The sequence below is a fragment of the Arachis stenosperma genome, chromosome 6 (genome assembly GCF_014773155.1).
Source record: "Arachis stenosperma cultivar V10309 chromosome 6, arast.V10309.gnm1.PFL2, whole genome shotgun sequence".
Taxonomy (NCBI): Eukaryota; Viridiplantae; Streptophyta; class Magnoliopsida; order Fabales; family Fabaceae; genus Arachis; species Arachis stenosperma.
In genome coordinates, this window is record NC_080382.1 from 126,147,983 (window position 1) to 126,163,600 (window position 15,618).

Here is a 15,618-nt window from a genome sequence, read left to right on the forward strand (position 1 = left end):
GATGGAGGAGATGGAAAAATAGTTTGGTGTTAGGTTAGGATTGAACTTGAGTAAGTTAAGTAGATTTAGAATACCTACTATTCATACCTTGGGTCGAGCTGTCCGACCCGGGATGTTCGGAGCACAGAGCGACCGACCTTTTTAGGTCAGGACAACCCGACCTCTTCTCAAAGAGCTCGGCCAAGTCACAGGAAAGCCCAAACAAAGGGCCCAAATAGAGGAACACGCCCCAAATCCTAAGGCAGCCCAAGCCTACAGAGAGAAGGGCGGTTCCCTTAAAGATAAGATGACCTCACTTAAAAGATAAGATAAGATAAGATAACTAACTTATCTTATCCACAGAAGGCCACATCTCACCATTATAAATACACTGGAGCACCCAGGTATAACTCATACTCTGATTCTACTTAATACCTGCTAACTTAAGCATTGGAGTCCCTTGCAGGTACCCCCCACCCTCCGGGGACGAAGGATCAGCACCATCACCAAGTCCAACAAGTCGGACACACCAGCTCCGGCCGCTGTACACCTGTCGGACACGTCGGCTCCGACCAACACAAAAGATCTCGTCCGAGATCGACCTACAGTTTCAGGTGACCCTCGGAACATTGGCGCCGTTGCCGGGGAACCTGGAAGTCATCCCATTAACATGGCAGATGACCATGACAACGACCACGATTCAGGTTTGGAAGACAGAACGCCGCATAAAAATGCGAACACAATACTCAAAGATACTCCAGAAACCAATGGAGACAAAAATTCATCAAATCCAGGAATAATAGAAGCACTTCAAAATCGATTGGAGCAACTCGAGAAAGAAGCCCAACATCAACGTGAAAAGGAAGAAGATCTACGCCGGGAAATAAGGCGGCGCAGAGAACTAGAAGATAAGCTTGTAAAACTTGAAACCAATCTTAAAACTAAAGCTACTCGATCATCCGCAGAAGATAGCTCTCAGAAAGATCAAGACCCATTCACCAGAGAAATTATGAAGACCAAAATTCCAAAAGATTTTAAACTTTCGGATATGACTCTATGTGACGGCACCTCGGACCCCAACCATCATCTCAGCAACTTCAGAAGTAGAATGTACCTCACAGATGCCTCAGATGCAGTCCGCTGCAAAGCCTTTCCAACAACTCTAACCAAGACAACCATCAAATGGTTCGACAACCTACCTCCGAAATTGATGAGCGGATAATTTGTATACTTTTTGGCATTGTTTTTAGTATGTTTTTGATATGATATAGTTAGTTTTTAGTATATTTTTATTAGTTTTTAATTAAAATTCACTTTTCTGGACTTTACTATGAGTTTGTGTGTTTTTCTGTGATTTCAGGTATTTTCTGGCTGAAATTGAGGGACCTGAGCAAAAATCTGATTCTGAGACCAAAAAGGACTGCAGATGCTGTTGGATTCTGACCTCCCTGCATTCGAAGCGGATTTTCTGGAGCTACAGAAGCCCAATTGGCGCGCTCTCAACGGCGTTGGAAAGTAGACATCCTGGGCTTTCCAGCAATATATAATAGTCCATACTTTGCCCAAGATTTGATGGCCCAAACCGGCGTTCAAAGTCACCTCAAGGAATCCCAGCGTTAAACGCTGGAACTGGCACCCAAATGGGAGTTAAACGCCCAAACTGGCACCAAAGCTGGCGTTTAACTCCAAGAAGAGTCTCTACACGAAATTGCTTCATTGCTCAGCCCAAGCACACACCAAGTGGGCCCGGAAGAGGATTTTTATGTCATTTACTCATTTCTGTACACCCTAGGCTACTAGTTTCTTATAAGTAGGACCTTTTACTATTGTATAGAAATCTTTTGATCACTTTTAGATCTCTAGATCATCTTTGGACATTTTAGTTCTTAGATCATTGGGAGGCTGGCCATTCGCCATGCCTAGACCTTATGCTTATGTATTTTCAACGGTGGAGTTTCTACACACCATAGATTAAGGTGTGGAGCTCTGCTGTACCTCGAGTATTAATGCAATTACTATTGTTCTTTCATTCAAATTCCGCTTGTTCTTTATCCAAGATATCACTTGTTCTTCAACATGATGAAGGTGATGATTGACGCCCATCACCATTCTCACTCATGAACAAAGTGACTGACAACCACTCTTGTTCTACAAGCATTTGAGGCTTGGTGAATATCTCTTGGATTCCTGATTGCACGATGCATGGTTGATCGCCTGACAACCGAGTGCTTGCCTGACAAACGAGCCAACCATTCCGTGAGATCAGAGTCTTCGTGGTATAGGCAAGAACTGATGGCAGCATTCAAGAGAATCCGGAAGGTCTAACCTTGTCTGTGGTATTCTGAGTAGGATTCAATGATTGAATGACTGTGACGTGCTTCAAACCTGTAACCTACTGGGCGTTAGTGACAGACGCAAAAGAGTTATTCTATTCCGGTAGGGGAGGGAACCACACCGGTGATTGGCAGCACTGTGACAGAGTGTGTGCATTAGCTTTCACTGCGAGGATGGGAGGTAGCTGCTGACAACAGTGAGACCCTATACGAGCTTGCCATGGAAAGGAGTAAGAAAGGATTGGATGAAGACATTAGGAAAGCAGAGAGACGGAAGGGAAGGCATCTTCATGCGCTTATCTGAAGTTCCTACCAATGAATTACATAAGTATCACTATCTTTATCTTTTATGTTATTTTCGTTCATCACCATATATATCTGAGTTTGCCTGACTAAGATTTACAAGATGACCATAGCTTGCTTCAATACTAACAATCTCCGTGGGATCGACCCTTACTCACGTAAGGTTTATTACTTGGACGACCCAGTGCACTTGCTGGTTAGTTGTGCGAAGTTGTGTAATGCCATGGTATTGGGCGCACCAAGTTTTTGGAGCCATTACCAGGGATTATGAGAGTTGTGAAAAAGTATAGTTCACAATTTCGCGCACCAAGTTTTTGGCGGCGTTGCCGGGGATTGTTCTAGTTTTGAGCAAGCCTTTGGTAACATCAGTGCCAAGATCCGGCAACAACATCAAATTTTTGGTGTTATTGCCCGGGATTGTTCAGGCTGGACAACTGACGGTTCATCTTGTTGCTTAGATTAGGTATTTTTTTTTCGAAATTCTTGAAGATGAATTCTAGAGTTTCATGATGATTTGTTGAAATCTGGCTGGCTGAGAAGCCATGTCTAATCTGATTGGACCGAGGTTTCAACTTATCACCACAAGAGCTTGTTGATTTCGTATCAATCTTGCTTTTGGAGCAGTGATTTGCTAAGGCTTGGCTGACCTTTGGTCATGTCTAGTGTTTTGGACCGAAGCTTTCTTTGGAAGCTTGGCTGGCTGTGAAGCCATGTCTAATTCCTGGACCGGAGTCTTAGACTAGCATTGCACTTATTCCTGGAATTCTCATTAAGAATTTTGATACCTTCTTTTTCTACTTAATTTTCGAAAAACACAAAAAATTAAAAAATTAAAAAATCATAAAATTCAAAAATATTTCTTGTTTGAGTCTAGTGTCTCATCCTAAGTTTGGTGTCAATTGCATGCATTCATATGTCTTAGTGATCTTCAAGATGTTCTTGATGATTCACTTGCTCTGATCTTTGAATTCTATTGACTTGAGTATTTTGTGTGTCTCATATGCATTTTCAGTTCATTAGTGTCAGTAGTATACAAACTGCTAAGTTTGGTGTCTTGCATGCATTGTTATTTGATTCTTGTTGCATTTTAATTATTAAAAATCCAAAAATATTTTTAATTTGTGTCTTTTCAAGTCAATGATACAAGGGATTGAAGATTCAGAACACACTGCAGAGGAGTTATACAGAAAAAGCTGAGCATTCAAAAATGCCCAGTGAAGAAGGCAGACTGGCGTTTAAACGCCAGCCAGGGCACCTGGTTGGGCGTTTAACGCCCAAAGAGGTAGCATTTTGGGCGTTAAACGCCAGAATGTATACCATTCTGGGCGTTTAACGCCAGGATGGTGCTAGGGGGAAGATTTGTTTTCAAATCAATTTTTTTCAAGTTTTTCAAAATCAAATCTTTTTCAAATCAAATCTTTTCACTCAAATGTTTTCAAAATTAATTTCTTTCCTTTCAAAGATACTTACTAACAATTAATGATTTGATTGAACATTTTTTGCCTTTTCTGTTAAGGAAGGTTTTATGTTTGAATCATATCTTTTCTTGTTAGGCAAGTCACTAATTTTCCAAATCAAATCTTTTAAATAATTTTCAAAACATATCTTTTAAAATGGTTTTCAAATCATATCTTCTCAATCACATCTTTTTAAGACAATAACCTTTCAATCATTTTTTTATCATATCTTTTTCAAATTAGTTTTCAATCAAATCTTTTTAGTTTCTAATTTCAAAATCTTTTTCAAAATCACTTGATTTCTCTTCCACTTTCAATTTTCGAAAATTATCAATCAAATTTTCAAAATGTTTTCAAAATCTTTTAATTGAATTTTCGAAAATCCTCTTCCCTCCTTCTCACATCCTTCCATTTATGGAGTACCACTCCTTCTAAATGCACAATTCGAACCTTATCTAATTAAAGTTCGAATTCTTCTTCTCCTTCTTCTTTCTATTTCTCTTTTCCTCTGACATTTCAAGGAATCTCTATACTGTGACATAGAGGATTCCACATTTTCTTTTTCTCTTCTTTTTCATATGAGCAGGAGCAGAGACAAAGGCATTCTTGTTGAAGCTGATCCTGAACCCGAAAGGACCTTGAAGAGAAAGCTAAGAGAAGCCAAAGCACAACTCTCTTTAGAGGACCTGACCGAATTCTTCAAGGAAGAAGAACACATGGCAGCCGAAAACAACAACAATGCCAACAATGCAAGGAAGGTGCTGGGTGACTTTACTGCACCTACTCCTGATTTCTATGGGAGAAGCATCTCTATCCCTGCCATTGGAGCAAACAACTTTGAGCTTAAGCCTCAATTAGTTTCTCTAATGCAACAGAATTGCAAGTTCCATGGACTTCCAATGGAAGATCCTCATCAGTTTTTAGCTGAATTCTTGCAAATCTGTGACACAGTCAAGACTAATGGGGTTAACCCTGAGGTCTATAGACTGATGCTATTCCCTTTTGCTGTAAGAGACAGAGCTAGAATATGGTTGGATTCTCAACCTAAAGAAAGCCTGGACTCTTGGGAAAAGCTAGTCAATGCCTTCTTGGCAAAGTTCTTTCCACCACAAAGATGGAGTAAGCTTAGAGTCGAAGTCCAAACCTTCAGACAGAAGGATGGAGAATCCCTCTATGAAGCTTGGGAAAGATACAAACAATTAATCAGAAGATGTCCTTCAGACATGCTTTCTGAGTGGAGCATCATAGGTATTTTCTATGATGGTCTCTCTGAACTATCTAAGATGTCCTTGGATAGCTCTGCTGGAGGATCTCTTCATCTGAAGAAGACGCCTACAGAGGCTCAGGAACTAATTGAAATGGTTGCAAATAACCAATTCATGTATACTTCTGAAAGAAATCCTGTGAACAATGGGACTAGTCAGAAGAAAGGAGTTCTTGAGATTGACACTCTGAATGCCATACTGGCTCAGAACAAGATATTGACTCAACAAGTCAATTTGATTTCTCAAAGTCTGTCTGGAATGCAAAATGCACCTGGCAGTACTAAGGAAGCTTCATCTGAGGAAGAAGCTTATGATCCTGAGAACCCTTCCATGGAAGAGGTGAATTACCTAGGAGAACCCTATGGAAATACCTACAATTCTTCATGGAGAAATCACCCAAATCTCTCATGGAAGAATCAAGAGAGACCTCAACAAGGTTTCAATAACAATAATGGTGGAAGAAACAGGTTTAGCAATGGCAAGCCTTTTCCATCATCTTCTCAGCAACAGACAGAGAGCTCTAAGCAGAATACTTCTGACTTAGCAACAATGGTCTCTGATCTAATAAAGACCACTCAAAGTTTCATGAATGAAACAAGGTCCTCCATCAGAAATTTGGAAGGACAAGTGGGTCAGCTGAGCAAGAAAGTTACTGAACTCCCTCCTAGTACTCTCCCAAGTAATACAGAAGAAAATCCAAAAGGAGAGTGCAAGGCCATCAACATGGCCGAATATGGAGAGGAAAGAGAGGAAGAAGACGCCACTGAGAAAGACCCCAGTGGGCGTGCACCACTCTCCTCTGAGTTCCTCAATGAGGAACCTTGGGAATCTGAGGCTCAAAATGAGACCATAGAGATTCCATTGGACTTACTTCTGCCATTCATGAGCTCTGATGAGTATTCTTCCTCTGAAGAGGATGAGTATGTTACTGAAGAGCAAGTTGCTAAATACCTTGGAGCAATCATGAAACTAAATGACAAGTTATTTGGAAATGAGACTTGGGAGGATGAACCTCCCTTGCTCACCAAAGAACTGGATGACTTGTCTAGGCAGAAACTGCCTCAAAAGAGGCAGGATCCTGGGAAGTTTTCTATACCTTGTACCATAGGCACCATGACCTTCAAGAAGGCCTTGTGTGACTTAGGGTCAAGTGTGAACCTCATGCCCCTCTCTGTAATGGAGAAATTAGGGATCTTAGAGGTGCAAGCTGCAAGAATCTCATTAGAGATGGCAGACAACTCAAGAAAACAAGCCCATGGACTTGTAGAGGATGTTCTGGTTAAAGTTGAAGACCAGTACATTCCTACTGATTTCATAGTCTTAGAGACTGGGAAGTGCATGGATGAATCCATCATCCTTGGCAGACCCTTCCTAGCCACAGCAAAGGCTGTGATTGATGTTGACAGAGGAGAGTTAATCATTCAAGTGAATGAAAAAATCCTTGGTGTTTCAGGCCCAAGGATATCCCTCTGTCATCATGGAGAGGAAGCATGAAGAGCTCCTCTCAAAACAGAGCCAAACAGAGCCCCCACAGTCAAACTCTAAGTTTGGTGTTGGGAGGCTACAACCAAACTCTAAGTTTGGTGTTGAAACCCCACATTCAAACTCTAAGTTTAGTGTTGGGAGGTTTCAACACGGTTCTGAACATTTCTGAGGCTCCATGAGAGCCCTCTGTCAAGCTAATGACATTAAAGAAGCGCTTGTTGGGAGGCAACCCAATGTTTTATAATTAATTATTTTCTTTTGTTATTTTATCTTTTTTGTAGGTTGATGATCATAAGAAGTCACAAAAACAATGAAAAAAGCAAAAACAGGAAGAAAAACAGCACACCCTGGAGGAGAAGAAATTGGCGTTCAAACGCCAGTAATGCTAGCTGTTGGGCGTTTAACGCCCAGTCTGGCACCATTCTGGGCGTTTAACGCCAGAAAGGGGCACCAGACTGGCGTTAAACGCCAGTAAAGGGCAAGAACCTGGCGTTAAACGCCAGGAATGGGCACCAGCCCAGCGTTTAACGCCAGAAATGGCTCAAAACGTGATTTTGAGCAACATTTGGTGCAGGGATGACTTTTCCTTGACACTACAGGATCTGTGGACCCCACAGGACCCTACCATCACTCTCTCTCTTCTTCCCCCATTCACCAATCACCTCAACACCTCTTCCCCAAAAAAACCCCTCACCTATCAAATCCCATCTTTCTCTTCACCACTCACATCCATCCTTCATAAAACCCCACCAACCTCACCCTTCAAATTCAAACCACTTTCCCTCCCAAACCCACCCATAATGGCCGAACCTTTACCCCCCTCTCTCCTATAAATACCCTTCTTCAACTCTTCAACTTCACACAACCTAAACACCACCATCCCCCTCTTCTTCCTTTCTTCTTCTTCTACTCCCTTCTTTCTTCTTTTGCTCAAGGACGAGCAAACATTTTAAGTTTGGTGTGGTAAAAGCGTTGCTTTTTCGTTTTTCCATAACCATTTATGGCATCCAAGGCCGGAGAAACCTCTAGAAAGAGGAAAGGGAAGGCAAAAGCTTCCACCTCCGAGTCATGGGAGATGGATAGATTCCTCTCAAGGGTGCATCAAGACCACTTCTATGAAGTTGTGGCCTTGAAGAAGGTGATCTCCGAGGTCCCCTTTTCACTCAAAAAGGGTGAATATCCGGAGATCCGCCATGAGATCCGAAGAAGAGGTTGGGAAGTTCTCACCAACCCCATTCAACAAGTCGGAATCTTGATGGTTCAAGAGTTCTATGCCAATGCATGGATCACAAAGAACCATGACCAAAGTGTGAACCCGAATCCAAAGAACTATCTCACTATGGTTCGGGGGAAATACTTGGATTTTAGTCCGGAGAGTGTGAGGGTGGCGTTCAACTTGCCTATGATGCAAGGAGATGAGCATCCTTACACTAGAAGGGTCAACTTTGATCAAAGGTTGGACCAAGTCCTCACAGTCATATGTGAAGAGGGCGCACAATGGAAGCAAGATTCAAGAGGAAAGCCGGTCCAATTGAGAAGGCATGACCTCAAGCCCGTGGCTAGAGGATGGTTAGAGTTCATACAACGCTCAATCATCCCCACTAGCAACCGGTCCGAAGTTACCATAGACCGGGCCATCATGATCCATAGTATCATGATTGGAGAAGAAATAGAGGTTCATGAGGTTATAGCCCAAGAACTCTATAAGGTGGCGGACAAGACCTCCACCTTGGCAAGGTTAGCCTTTCCTCATCTCATTTGTCACCTCTGTTATTCAGTTGGAGTTGACATAGAGGGAGACATTCCCATTGATGAGGACAAGCCCATCACCAAGAAAAGGATGGAGTACACAAGAGATCTCACTCATCATGAGATCCCTGAGATTCCTCAAGGGATGAATTTTCCTCCACAAAACTATTGGGAGCAACTAAACACCTCCCTAGGAGAACTAAGTTCCAACATGGGACAACTGAGGGTGGAGCATCAAGAACACTCCATCATCCTTCATGAAATTAGAGAAGATCAAAGAATCATGAGGGAGGAGCAACAAAGACAAGGAAGAGACATTGAGGAGCTCAAGCACTCCATAGGATCTTCAAGAGCAAGAAAAAGCCGCCATCACTAAGGTGGACCCGTTCTTTGATTTCCTTGTTATTGTTCTTCTGTTTTTCGAATTTTAATGCTTATGTTTATCCATGTTTGTGTCTTATGATCATTAGTGTCTTAGTGTCTATGCCTTAAAGTTATGAATGTCCTATGAATCCATCACCTTTCTTCAATAAAAACGTGCCTAATTGATAAAAGAAAGAATTGCATGAATTTTGAATTTTATAATAGTTTAATTATTTTGATGTGGTGGCAATATTTTTGTTCTCTGAATGTATGCTTAAACAGTGCATATGTCTTTTGAATTTGTGGTTCATGAATGTTGGCTCTTGAAAGAATGATGAAAAAGGAGACATGTTACTGAGGATCTGAAAAATCAATAAAATGATTCTTGAAGCAAGAAAAAGCATTTCAAAAAAAAAAACCGAAAAAAAAAAAAGAGAAAGGAATAAGAGTTGTGATCCAAGGCAAATAAGAGTGTGCTTAAGAACCCTGGACACCTCTAATTAGGGACTTTAGCAAAGCTGAGTCACAATCTGAAAAGGTTCACCCAATTATGTGTCTGTGGCATGTATGTATCCGGTGGTAATACTGGAAGACAGAGTGCTTTGGGCCACGGCCAAGACTCACTAAATAGCTATGTTCAAGAATCATCATACTTTACTAGGAGAATCATTAACACTATCTGGATTCTAAGTTCCTAAAGAAGCCAATCATTCTGAATTACAAGGGATAGAGTGAGATGCCAAAACTATTCGGAGGCAAAAAGTTAAAAGCCCCGCTCATCTGATTAATACTGATCTTCACAGATGTTTTTGGAATTCATTGCATATTCTCTTCTTTTTATCTTATTTGATTTTCAGTTGCTTGAGGACAAGCAACAATTTAAGTTTGGTGTTGTGATGAGCGGATAATTTGTATACTTTTTGGCATTGTTTTTAGTATGTTTTTGATATGATATAGTTAGTTTTTAGTATATTTTTATTAGTTTTTAATTAAAATTCACTTTTCTGGACTTTACTATGAGTTTGTGTGTTTTTCTGTGATTTCAGGTATTTTCTGGCTGAAATTGAGGGACCTGAGCAAAAATCTGATTCTGAGACCAAAAAGGACTGCAGATGCTGTTGGATTCTGACCTCCCTGCATTCGAAGCCAATTTTCTGGAGCTACAGAAGCCCAATTGGCGCGCTCTCAACGGCGTTGGAAAGTAGACATCCTGGGCTTTCCAGCAATATATAATAGTCCATACTTTGCCCAAGATTTGATGGCCCAAACCGGCGTTCAAAGTCACCTCAAGGAATCCCAGCGTTAAACGCTGGAACTGGCACCCAAATGGGAGTTAAACGCCCAAACTGGCACCAAAGCTGGCGTTTAACTCCAAGAAGAGTCTCTACACGAAATTGCTTCATTGCTCAGCCCAAGCACACACCAAGTGGGCCCGGAAGAGGATTTTTATGTCATTTACTCATTTCTGTACACCCTAGGCTACTAGTTTCTTATAAGTAGGACCTTTTACTATTGTATAGAAATCTTTTGATCACTTTTAGATCTCTAGATCATCTTTGGACATTTTAGTTCTTAGATCATTGGGAGGCTGGCCATTCGGCCATGCCTAGACCTTATGCTTATGTATTTTCAACGGTGGAGTTTCTACACACCATAGATTAAGGTGTGGAGCTCTGCTGTACCTCGAGTATTAATGCAATTACTATTGTTCTTTCATTCAAATTCCGCTTGTTCTTTATCCAAGATATCACTTGTTCTTCAACATGATGAAGGTGATGATTGACGCCCATCACCATTCTCACTCATGAACAAAGTGACTGACAACCACTCTTGTTCTACAAGCATTTGAGGCTTGGTGAATATCTCTTGGATTCCTGATTGCACGATGCATGGTTGATCGCCTGACAACCGAGTGCTCGCCTGACAAACGAGCCAACCATTCCATGAGATCAGAGTCTTCGTGGTATAGGCAAGAACTGATGGCAGCATTCAAGAGAATCCGGAAGGTCTAACCTTGTCTGTGGTATTCTGAGTAGGATTCAATGATTGAATGACTGTGACGTGCTTCAAACCTGTAACCTACTGGGCGTTAGTGACAGACGCAAAAGAGTTATTCTATTCCGGTAGGGGAGGGAACCACACCGGTGATTGGCAGCACTGTGACAGAGTGTGTGCATTAGCTTTCACTGCGAGGATGGGAGGTAGCTGCTGACAACAGTGAGACCCTATACGAGCTTGCCATGGAAAGGAGTAAGAAAGGATTGGATGAAGACATTAGGAAAGCAGAGAGACGGAAGGGAAGGCATCTTCATGCGCTTATCTGAAGTTCCTACCAATGAATTACATAAGTATCACTATCTTTATCTTTTATGTTATTTTCGTTCATCACCATATATATCTGAGTTTGCCTGACTAAGATTTACAAGATGACCATAGCTTGCTTCAATACTAACAATCTCCGTGGGATCGACCCTTACTCACGTAAGGTTTATTACTTGGACGACCCAGTGCACTTGCTGGTTAGTTGTGCGAAGTTGTGTAATGCCATGGTATTGGGCGCACCAAGTTTTTGGAGCCATTACCAGGGATTATGAGAGTTGTGAAAAAGTATAGTTCATAATTTTGCGCACCAGAAATCCATCTCGAGTTTCGACGACCTGGCCAAGAAGTTTCTGGCCCGATTCTCCATACAAAAGGACAAAACCAAACATGCACCTAGCCTCCTAGGGATCAAACAAGGAGATCGGGAGAGCCTTCGCAACTACATGGAAAGATTCAACAAAACATGCATGGACATACAAAGTCTACCAACAGAGGCTGCCATTATGGGCCTTATAAATGGCCTACGAGAAGGGCCATTTAGCCAATCTATATCAAAAAGATATCCTACATCCTTAGACGAAGTACAATAACGGGCACAAAAATACATCAACATGGAGGAAAACTCTCGACTTGTCGAAGCCTCAAGGTTCAGCTCTACCTACCGAGATAAAGAATCCAAGAAAAAGGAAGATCGCTCCGGAGAGAAAATCAAAAAATATCATAACTATACTCCTCTTAGGGTATCCTTGGTAGATGTTTACAAAGAAGTCTGTCATACAGAGAAAATCCCTCTAGCTCGGCCACTTAAAGGCAAAAGAGGAGGAGGAAATCGGAATGAATACTGTGAGTATCACCGACTTCGGGGGCATTCCACCAATGAATGCTTCGACTTGAAAAACGTCATAGAAAAACTAGTAAGAGAAGGAAAGCTAGATCAATTTTTGGCCAATCGGGATGATGAACCAAGAAAAAGAAGAAGGGATGAGGATGTTGGACGATCTGAACGATCACCTCGCACACCGTAAAGACATTTTCACACGGCGAATTTACCGGAGGAGGAATCTCCAAATCATCCTGAAAGCGACACCTCAAAGAAGTATACCACGTCGAAGGAAAAAAGGAAGTCTCGAACATCCCAACAATCACGTTTACCAAGGAAGACACATCTGGAATCATCTCGGGACACGACGACCCCATGGTCATTATGATCATACTGGCAAACGCCAACCTTCACCGTACATTAATTGACCAGGGAAGCTCTGCAGACATCTTATTCAAAACTGCCTTCAACAAACTCGGTCTAGATGAAAAAGAGCTAAGAGCATACCCAAATAGCTTGTTCGGACTAGGAGATGCCCCAGTTCAACCGCTGGGATACGTATCGCTGCATACAACCTTCAGAAAGGGGAACCAGTCCCGAACACTCAAGATAGATTACATCGTGGTCGATGTAAGCTCAGCCTACAATGCCTTAATAGGTCGAATAATGTTAAATTAACTCGGAGCAATAGTTTCAACCCCACATCTATGTATGAAATTTCCAACTGCGGAAGGGATAGCTACGATAAAGGCAGATCAAAAAATGGCACGTCGCTGTTACAACAAAAGCCTAAACCTCCGAGGTGAAGGAGGAGAGTTTCACACAATCGAGCTCGGTGGAGTTCAGAGGCGAGAAGAATTCCGACCACAACCTGAAGGAGAAATAGAAAGAATCCAGATCGGAGACACCTCGGATAAAACAACTAATATTGGCATGATCCTGAAAGGAGACATGAAGGAATCGCTAATACGGTTCCTACGAGATAATGTTGATCTCTTCGCGTGGAAAGCTGCCGACATGCCAGGTATTGATCCCAAACTAATGAGCCACAAATTGGCAGTCTATCCGGGATCTCGGCCGGTACAACAAAGACGAAGAAAACTCGGATCAGAACGAACTCAGGCTGTAGAAGAACAAGTACAAGCGCTACTTGAGGCCGAGTTCATAAGGGAAGTCAAATATCCACGATGGCTAGCAAACATCGTCTTAGTGAAAAAGTCAAATGGGAAGTGGCGAATGTGCACCGACTACACCGACCTCAACAAAGCCTACCCAAAAGACCCCTATCCACTCCCAAGCATCGATGCTCTAGTGGATGCTTCATCAGGATATGAGTATCTCTCATTCATGGATGCATATTCAGGGTACAACCAAATCCCCATGTATCCACCAGATCAAGAAAAAACCTCGTTCCTCACACCGAAAGCAAACTACTGTTACATCGTGATGCCTTTCGGTCTCAAGAACACAGGAGCTACTTATCAAAGGCTAATGAATAAAGTTTTCGCAGATCACATCGGAAAAATCATGGAAGTTTATGTAGACGATATGTTGATAAAGACACAAAGCGAAGATACATTGTTATTCGACCTGACTCAAGTATTTTCTACTATCAGGAAACACAACATGCGGCTCAATCCCGCAAAATGCACCTTCGCAGTAGAAGCCGGCAAATTCTTGGGCTTCATGCTCACACAAAGGGGGATTGAAGCAAATCCAGACAAGTGTCGAGCCATACTCAACATGAAGAGCCCAACCTGTATCAAAGAAGTGCAATAACTCAACGGAAGGTTGGCCGTTCTATCCCGATTCTTAGCAGGAGCTGCGATAAGATCTCTTCCCTTCTATGCTACTTTAAGAAAGGGAAAACAGTTTGAATGGACAACAGAATGTGAGCAAGCATTCCTAGACTTCAAGGAGTTCTTAGGACAGCCACCTATCCTATCTCGGCCACGAGAAGGAGAACCGCTCATATTATATCTCGCAGTAGGGAGCCGGGCAATAGCCTTAGCACTAGTCAGAAAAGACGAACATGGGCAAAAACCCGTCTACTTCATTAGCAAAGCACTACAGGGATCCGAGCTGAACTACCAGAAAATAGAAAAGTTTGCCTACGCCCTGATCCTCACATCCCGGCGGCTTCGCCCGTATTTCCAAGCGCATACCATTAAAGTTCGAACCAACCAACCCATAAAAGGAATATTGCAGAAAATAGATCTAGCAGGAAGAATCATACAATGGGCAATCGAGTTATCCGAATTCGATCTCCAATATGAGGCGCGTACAGCGATCAAATCGCAACACCTGGCCGACTTCATCGCAGAATTTATAGACATCCCGGAAATCCCCATAGAATGGAACATATACGTAGACGGATCCTCGAATAAAATGGGAAGTGGTGCGGGTGTGATAGTTGAGAGCAACCAAAGAACTCAACTTGAGCTCTCCCTTAAATTCGGATTCCCGGCCTCAAACAACCAGGCAGAATACGAAGCACTATTAGCTGGTCTAAAGCTGGCTAGAAAGGTTGGAGCCCGGAAGCTCAACATCTACAGTGACTCACAAGTCATCACCTCACAAATAACAGGAAACTACCAAGCCAAAGATCCGACCATGAAAAAATATTTGGATAAAACCAAAGAACAGCTCAGACAACTCGGGGAATATAGGATCCACCACATACCTCGTGAGCAAAATGCCCGAGCTGACGCCCTTTCAAAATTAGCCAGCACTAAACCAGGGGACAACAACAGAAGCATCATCCAAGAGGTATTACAAAACCCGTCAATAGCGGAAGAAGAAAGAATCCTAGCCATAATAGGTCGGGATCAAGGATGGATGACCCCCATAATAAACTACCTCAAAACAGAAGAACTCCCTACAGATGAAAAGGAGGCAAAGAGGCTGAAAAGGGAGGCACAGTACTACACTATCATAAACAACACGCTGTACAAAAGAGGGATATCAACACCTTTACTAAAATGCTTACCAACTTCCAATACAAAGGAAGTCTTGGAGGAAGTACACAGTGGCATTTGTGGAAATCATCTCGGAGCACAAGCTCTCACCAAAAAGGTACTCCGGGCGGGATTCTATTGGCCAACTCTACAAAAGGAGGCTACAGAATTTGTAAAGACATGTCCACCATGCCAGAAGCATGCCAACTTTCACATTGCCCCACCAGAAAAGCTCATCAGCGTGACAAGTAAAATTCCTCATAGTAGGAGTAGACTATTTCACAAAATGGATCGAGGCAGAACCCCTGGCCAACGCCACCGCTCAAAGAAGCCGAAAATTCCTATATAGGAACATTATTACGAGATTCGGGGTACCTTACTCCATCACCACGGACAACGGTACCCAATTTACAGAGGCAGGCTTCAGAAAACTGGTGGCCGACTTGAACATAAAACACCAGTTCACCTCTGTCGAACATCCCCAAGCCAATGGACAAGCCGAAGCGGCCAACAAAGTCATATTGGCCGGATTAAAGCGGAGGCTACAAGAAGCAAAGGGAGCTTGGGCCGAGAAACTACCACAAG

The 15,618-nt window shown here is 42.4% G+C and overlaps 1 non-coding gene across 1 annotated transcript; it reads right to left on the bottom strand.

The window, feature by feature from the left end:
• Positions 1-5,193: 5,193 nt before the first annotated feature.
• LOC130937994 (small nucleolar RNA R71) lies at positions 5,194-5,301 on the bottom strand. Its single transcript, XR_009069180.1, has one exon. It is a non-coding gene; the product is annotated as a small nucleolar RNA R71 (small nucleolar RNA).
• Positions 5,302-15,618: the final 10,317 nt, after the last annotated feature.